The following is a 7,639-nucleotide window of genomic DNA, read 5'->3' as shown; positions in this document are numbered from 1 at the left end:
TGTAACTGACGAATTTCTTCAGCTGTCTGAGGTGAAGCGGCATTGTTGTGCCTTCTTTACCACTTGGCCGGTGTGCACGTCCCAGGTGAGGTCCTCTGTGATATGAACACAGAGGAACTTGAAGCTGCTGCTTCTGCTACAGCCAATCTGGATCCTAATTAAATAAACGAAAGTCCACTGGAAAAATAATTAGCCAGATACAGCAGCTTGTTGAACCACATTATGGTGGTATGCATGGTTCAACTAGTTCTAGAGCTGGGTGCTCTATGTGGAATGAGTGCAGAGGGAGGAGTGTGACCTAGTTGATGCAGCGTGATAATAACCCCTTGGTGTAGACTCACTCCTAAATTGAAAACCATTGCTATGACAGTGGCATGGGATCTTCTTGAGGTGAATCAGATGATACAGTTCATGTTGACATGGGAGGGTTGGTGCTTCAAGCCAGAGGACAAGTGCCAAACTAATGTACCTGCATGTGGCCTATGACTACTAGTTACATTAACTGCTGTTTAAAAAGTCTGACTGCTGCATTTGGAACATGTGAGACTTTGAGATGTACAATCTCTCATGCGAGAATTCCAAGATATAATTTCAAGAGAACAAAACTTGAGGATTAATTGATATCCTCTTTGGATCTTTCTCAGGTTAATATTGCTGACAATATTCTTTTACCAGGACCTCAAAAACAAAGATGGTTGGAAAATTTGATTATTTTGATACTAATTTGAATTCTAATTTACCATACAGATACCCCAACCACAATGAACACACAAATATCTGACATGCCAGAACCAGAGCTTACACATTCCTAAATAGGCTTTTAAAAAAAAAAAAAACATATTATAAAGAATATAATTTAACCAGATTGTCAAACTGTCTATTCATTGTACCATAACTGATTAACAATTCACACAAAAAGATACCAAGACATGCAGTTTTATCTGCTACTATTCTCAGTATGACAATTGTGATTTTGAAAGTGTGAAAACTGAATAAATCTGTTCTTCCAAACACTGCAACTGTATGGGTTTTCACCAGTGTGGATTCCCATGTGTCTCCACTTTCATGAAATGCTTTGCCAAGGTGTGCAACTAAAGGGGTTTTCTCTTGTATGTTTTATCATGTGTACTCTCAGAGAATTGCTCTGACAAAATCTTTGCTCACAAAAAGTGCAACTAAAGGGTTTCTCCCCTGTGTGCGTTCTCATATGTACCTTCAGAGTTGTTGTCGTACGAAATGAGTTACCACAATAGGCACAACTAAATGGCTTCTCTCCCGTATGAGTTCTCATGTGTACAGTCAGATTTCCTTTCTTACCAAATGCTTTCCCACAAACTGTGCAAGTAAATGGTTTCTCCCCTGTATGCTTCCTCATATGTACTTTCAGATCTCTTTTCCCAGCAAATATTTTGCCACAATCTTTGCAAATAAAGGGGTTATCGCTAGTCTGGGATACATTCAAATGTTTTTGAAAATCCAAATTGCAAGTACATCTCTCACCACAAACATTACACGTCGTCCTGTGAGCTTGAAGGTGAAGTTGGAAGTTCTCTGTTGGGTCTAAATGTTCATCAGCATTCTTAAACATCTTGCTGATAGACACACTTTGTCCTTTTGTCTTCTTTGATTTCACTGTGTTTAAACCTGACTGAGTTCCTCCACTCCCCTCCCATTCACCACTATCATCTGTCTTGGTTTCAGAGCAGTCTGAAGAAAGGAGCCAGGAATACTCTTCATCTGGTTCCGTTTTAATCTGTGCTGCTGAGGTGCTGGGTAGAGGGTCTCTGGTTTGATACAGTTCTGAAGACTGTGGCTCCCCTTTATAATCTTCACTGTTGACAGGAACAGGAGTGCACATCAACTTTGTGATATCAGCCTCCTCCAGCACTTGAAGATGCTCTACCCCTTGACCCCTCCTGGCTGCAAGTTCCTCCTGTTCCTCTTTGATCAGTGGAGGCTCTGGGTCCTCCTGGTCCTCCTGGTCCAGACTGGGGCTCCTCTCCTGCTGCTCAGAGGAAACCTCCTCTTCATAGACAAATAGCTGCTGGGTTTTATCTAGAGGACACAAGAAAGAAATATTATAGAATTGTTTGAAAATTATATAAATAGGTAGTCATTAAATGTAATAAAGTATGTCTTTTTTTTGGCCATTTGAACGAGGTAACTTTTAATATTGTGTCACCATTGGTCTAAAACAACTGCTGTTTTTGTGATAAATGATCATCATGAAAGGTCCCCTCCACTTAAAAACTACAAAAAAATTAATCTACAGTTCACTCATCTTGGAGGCATGAGTTTGACTATACAGATTGTTATTTATGGTTAACTCCTCTTGGAGGCATGACTTTGACTATACAAATTGTTATTTGTGCAGAACTTGTCACCAGAGTGCCCTTTTCACATTATTCCACATACTGTACACATTCTCTGTACTACTACCTCGAAATCTGAACCTGTGTGATGCAACTAATCCTGCAAACCTATCATGGTCACAATTCCACAGCTGGCCAGACTGTCATCCATAACTGATAACATGAAATGCTTGATGTGAAACTCATATTATAAGGTGAACATCTAGTGATCTATGCACAAAAACAATTATATTTTTCAGCGAATCTCTTAGTTATAAGCTAAGTAGTGTTGTGTTAACTGAAACACATAATTGCCAAACTGTTTAGGTGGAAAAAGAGCTTGGGAGAAGACATCAAGGGAGGCAGGGCGTTCATAGATCCTTGCATTCTCAACAAGGGCAATTGTGTAGAGATGCTGCTAAGCTATCTTCAGTTATTTATTGAAAATCTCTGGTGGAAAAAAACATACCATAGTTTACATTGCTGTTGAGATTTTCAAATATTTTATTTTTGCACGCCACAAACCCATACCATTCAGCTCCATTGTATACAGCAGACTTCTCTACGGCAGATATCTCAAATTTGTTTGTTGTTTTTTCTTGTTTTTTAATTTTGGTGAACTGCCCCTTAAACTGTTTAAGGAAAAAGGACAGGGCAAAAATGGCTTTTATGATCTTAAATTGTCAGCCGTGTTAAAGGAAAGAATGAGGAATGTACTGCAATGATAATATCTTGGATGTTTTGTACGTCTGCATCCCAGAGAGACAAAGCAACAAGAGTGCGGTTTTTGGGCAACAAGGCAAATGAGAGTTAAGCTACATACCAGGCCGTAGCCAGAGTGCACAGATAGAGTTGAAATGTTGTAATTGTGGTGAGAAACACGGGATGTGAGGATGTGAACCACAGATGAAAATAGCCTAGAGGCTAAACAAATACCTACATGTAGAGAAGTCGGGCGAGTGCCAGTCATGGAGGTAAATGGGAGAGGAGTTGAAATAGCAGAATAGGCTCTCGCTAGGAGACCACTAGGTATATTAGAATGTTGTACTTGTAACATCACAAATGGAGAAATGGAACATGAGTGGCAGAAATGTCATGGGGAGAAAAGAGGACAACACTATTATTCTATACAGCCAGTGAGGAAGACACTATTATTCTATACAGCCAACAGGGAGGAGGATGAGAAGATGGGCAACTGGGATTACGGTAGGTGAGATGTAGACTGGTCAGATTGACAAGATTTAGACTGGGACACTGTGGGCTGGAAAGTACCTTGGTCTTAATAAGGAATCAACAGGGGGGAAAAAACAGAATGGGCGAGCATGGCCCTGGAAACTATGCAACGTGTAAATGATCCAATGTGAGAGGTTTAGAGAAGAGGTCTGTCTTGTATAACGAAATGACAGAGCTGGGGATCACCTCCCTCAGTTTGACAACTCGAAGACCAAGAAGAGCGTTCAAACCCATTGCTATGTCATATATTATATGTAGCTATAAGTCATACATAGGAAAATATTGTGCCTTCTGTATGGGGTAGACATATGTTTTAATGTTACTTTGAAAAAGGAAGCTCAGGTGACAAAACAAAAATCTGTATGGGCTTATTGTGGATTTCTATCCGATAGGACTTAGTAAACAATTAGAACCTACAGGAACAAAGAACATACATGTACCAGAAAGAACTTCTACATTTCAAGAACCTGTGCTACACAGCTTTATTTCAGGGTTTGAAATAATGTCAAAAAGTCTACATCAGGGGTAGGCAACCCTAGGCACGCGTGCCTGCATAGGCACGCAGGGGCATTTGCATAGGCACAGGGGGCAGCATATAAAAAAAATAAAATAAAAAAAATGAAAAATATAATTTTTTTTTTTTTTTTTGCTTTGAAATATTATAGTGAAATATTTTGCACTGTTGTCGCATTTATCTTGTTGAAATCCTCCCACAGGTTCTTTTTACTACCACATATTTAATTGAGACCCTTTATTTGTTTATTATTTCAATTTAGCTGGAAATACATTGCTACATCATTCAGTAACATTTGCAGAGCCTTATAACAAAAACATTATTACGGTCTCCATTGTGACCAGTGGGATTAATCAACAAATTGTATTATTTATCTTTCTATTTCATTGAACATTGCACATGTTAAAAGCCATTTTTTTTACTCAAAATGTGAGTATTACCAAGTCAACTTGTGTTCTTAAAACAATGACAATAAACATAGTTTTATTAGGTTGAAATAATGTGGTTGTGTACTTATTTTTCTGTTAACTTATTATGGATTGACAACTGAAAACCTTAATGCACAGTAACTGAACTCAATATTTTTAAGTTCTGGTAACTTATTATTATATTTTTTTTTATAGTGTAGTCTTGCGATCAATCAAAACGTATTTACACGATATACCTCACATTCACCCTCCATTCACATCCTGGTGTTCTCCATTAGTCCTGTAGGTGGAGCTATGACAGCACGTTGTACAGTACACACACCAATGGTGTGTGATGTGTCCAAAAATGAATGGGCAAATGTGAGTGAAATGGTCGCACTGTATGCAGCTGTTTGTCTGCATTGCATCCCCCCCCAACTCAGATTTAGGGTTGATACAACCATCATAATAATATTGTTAATAATAACAATAACAATAATGATGTAATAATGTAAAAATTATCATTAAAAAGACCTGATTATGAGAAAAAAAATTACGATGCATGGAATATTGTTGAGGCACACTAGTTACAACTATATTTCAAACAGGCACTCCATGTCAAAAAGGTTGCTGACCCCTGGTCTACATTGACGGCTGATTTGCTCTTCATACTTGATAACAGTACTTAAAATATATATATATTTTTTTAAACAGCAGCTGCATTTAGTTATTCATTGACCAAGGCTTTCAGCATTTGTATCTTATTCATATCTTGTGAGAGTAAGAGCAACATTAAAGATTAAACAGCAGCTGATCGCTAGCTAGCTCTGGCATCATGTTTATCCAGCAGTGTCAAGCCAGTCTGACGTAGTCTACATTTTACAAAACAAAAGTTAAGCCCTCATAACAATTATATTCAAGATTTGTATTTTGTCACATATAAGTACAATGGAATGCTACTGTCCGCCAAACCCAAAAGTTTGTGGTTTAAGACTGACCGTTTAATAAAGAATAGAATAGAAAAATCTTAATTTTTGCACTAAAGAACACTGTAGAGGTTTTAGCTGCTGCAGTGTTGTCATAAGGGTTGGGTACCCAACTCTGTATATTTAACCCTTTCACTGCCACACTACAGAAGGTTAACCCTTTACTATCACACTACAGAACCGTCTGTAGTGTGATAGTAAAGGGTTAACCCTTTGTCGAGTGGCAGTGAAAGGGTTAACCTTCCGTATTGTCGCAGTGAAAGGGTTAAACCATTTGGTAGTGCGGCAGTGAATTGATTGATTGATTGAAAACTTTATTAACAGATTGCAGAATGGGTACAATACAGTACGGCTCAATACACACAATTGTTAGGGGGATGCAGACCAGAGAAAGACTTTTGTCTTGTTTACATCAGGGTCCCTCATTTTCAATTCATAATGACATTAATGACATAGACAACATACAGATATCTTGACATTTCTGACATTCATGACATACAGGTATACAGTACTGTTACATTTGTGACATACAAGATATGCAAATATACAGTACTGTTAAACAGAGATCCTAACAGATAATATATACATACGAGGGGGAGGAAACTGTACATTAGGAGGGGGTGGGTGGGTTTGGACAATTACGGGGGCCAGTTTCGAATTGCAGCCCCCTGTAGGTGCTTTGAGAGCAGTTTTGAAGGTGGGTAGGGATTCACATTCCTTTACAGATGTGGGTAGGGCTTTCCACATTGATGTGGCATAATTGCAAAATGTGTTTAGACCCTTGTTTGTACCGAATCTGGGTTGAACATGATTTGTGGATCTCCCTCTGGTGTTGTGGTCGTGGTATTCACTGACCTTTTGGAAGTATTTTACATGTACATGGGTACCTTAGTGGTGTAGTGTATCTTGTAGACCAGGCCCATTGCAAGTTGCTGTACTGTGTCGTCTACTCTAAGCCATCCTAGGTTGTCAAAATGGGCAGGGGTGAGGTGAGTTTTAGGAGTAAGTTCAAGCAGTAGTCTGACCAGTTTGTTTTGTGATGTTTGTAATCTTTTTTTTAGTGCCTTTGAGGTGCTTTGGTACCATGAGGTGCAAGCATAGTCGTAGTACCCTTGAATGAGTGCTCCTGCTAGAGTCTTCAGGGTATTCTTGTTTACCAGAGAGGAGATCCGGTACAAGAATCTTGTTCGTTGGTTGACTTTTTTTATTACATTGGATGCCATTTTGTCACAGGAAAGATTCGCCTCTAGGATGGAACCCAGGTATGTAATTTCATCTTTCCTTGTGACAATATTGTCACCCACTGTAACAGAGAAGCCGTTGGTTTTGCTGAGTTTGTTATTTGAACCGAAGAGAATGGACTCCGTTTACCCAGGTGCAATGATAGTTTGTTATCAGCGAGCCAAGTGCAGATTCTGCCGAGTTCTGAGCTGAGGGTTTTTTCAACCTGTAACTTGTTCTTGTCAGAGACCAGCAGGACTGAGTCGTCCGCGAACAGGAACAAAGTTGCAGTCACAAGCTGACGACATGACATTTGGAGGGGGGTAGAGTACCGTTTACCTCTACCATCTGTTCTCTCCCCTCCAGGTAGGATTGCATCCATGAAAGGGTTAAGGGTATTGAGTGAATTACATTAGTACTACAGAGTACTAGGGGTGGGAATCACCAGTTTCATCATGATACGATACGATATCGATTCTTTGGACAACGATACGATATTTGCCGATATCACAAAGTCTCTCACGATACAATACGATACGATTAGATTCAGGTGCCTGCGATCGATATGAGATGATATCATATGCCCATTTAACACAATCAGTTATGAGACTCGCCACAGGATTTTCAAAATAAGAGTATCGATATGAATCGATCTTATTACATCGCATCGATCCGATTCGATCGTTGATAATTACATCGATGTATCGATCTGGATCGATGTATCGTCCCACCCCTACAGAGTACTGCATGCTAGATTAATCGGTACCAAATGTTGGTACCTTTACATGTTTAGTATAACAGTCAGCTTGTATACCAGACATGAGGGAGCCTTTTCCACAAATATATATTACTGTCCCGTCTCTTGGGTCTGTGGAAAGACCAGAGAGGTCAGGGAGTTTGATCATATTTACTGAGGATGGCCAGATA

The sequence above is a fragment of the Notolepis coatsorum genome (genome assembly GCF_963971535.1).
Source record: "Notolepis coatsorum genome assembly, chromosome: 18".
Classification (NCBI taxonomy): Eukaryota; Metazoa; Chordata; class Actinopteri; order Aulopiformes; family Paralepididae; genus Notolepis; species Notolepis coatsorum.
The sequence above is the reverse complement of the archived record's forward strand: the minus strand, read 5'-3'. Positions refer to the sequence as shown.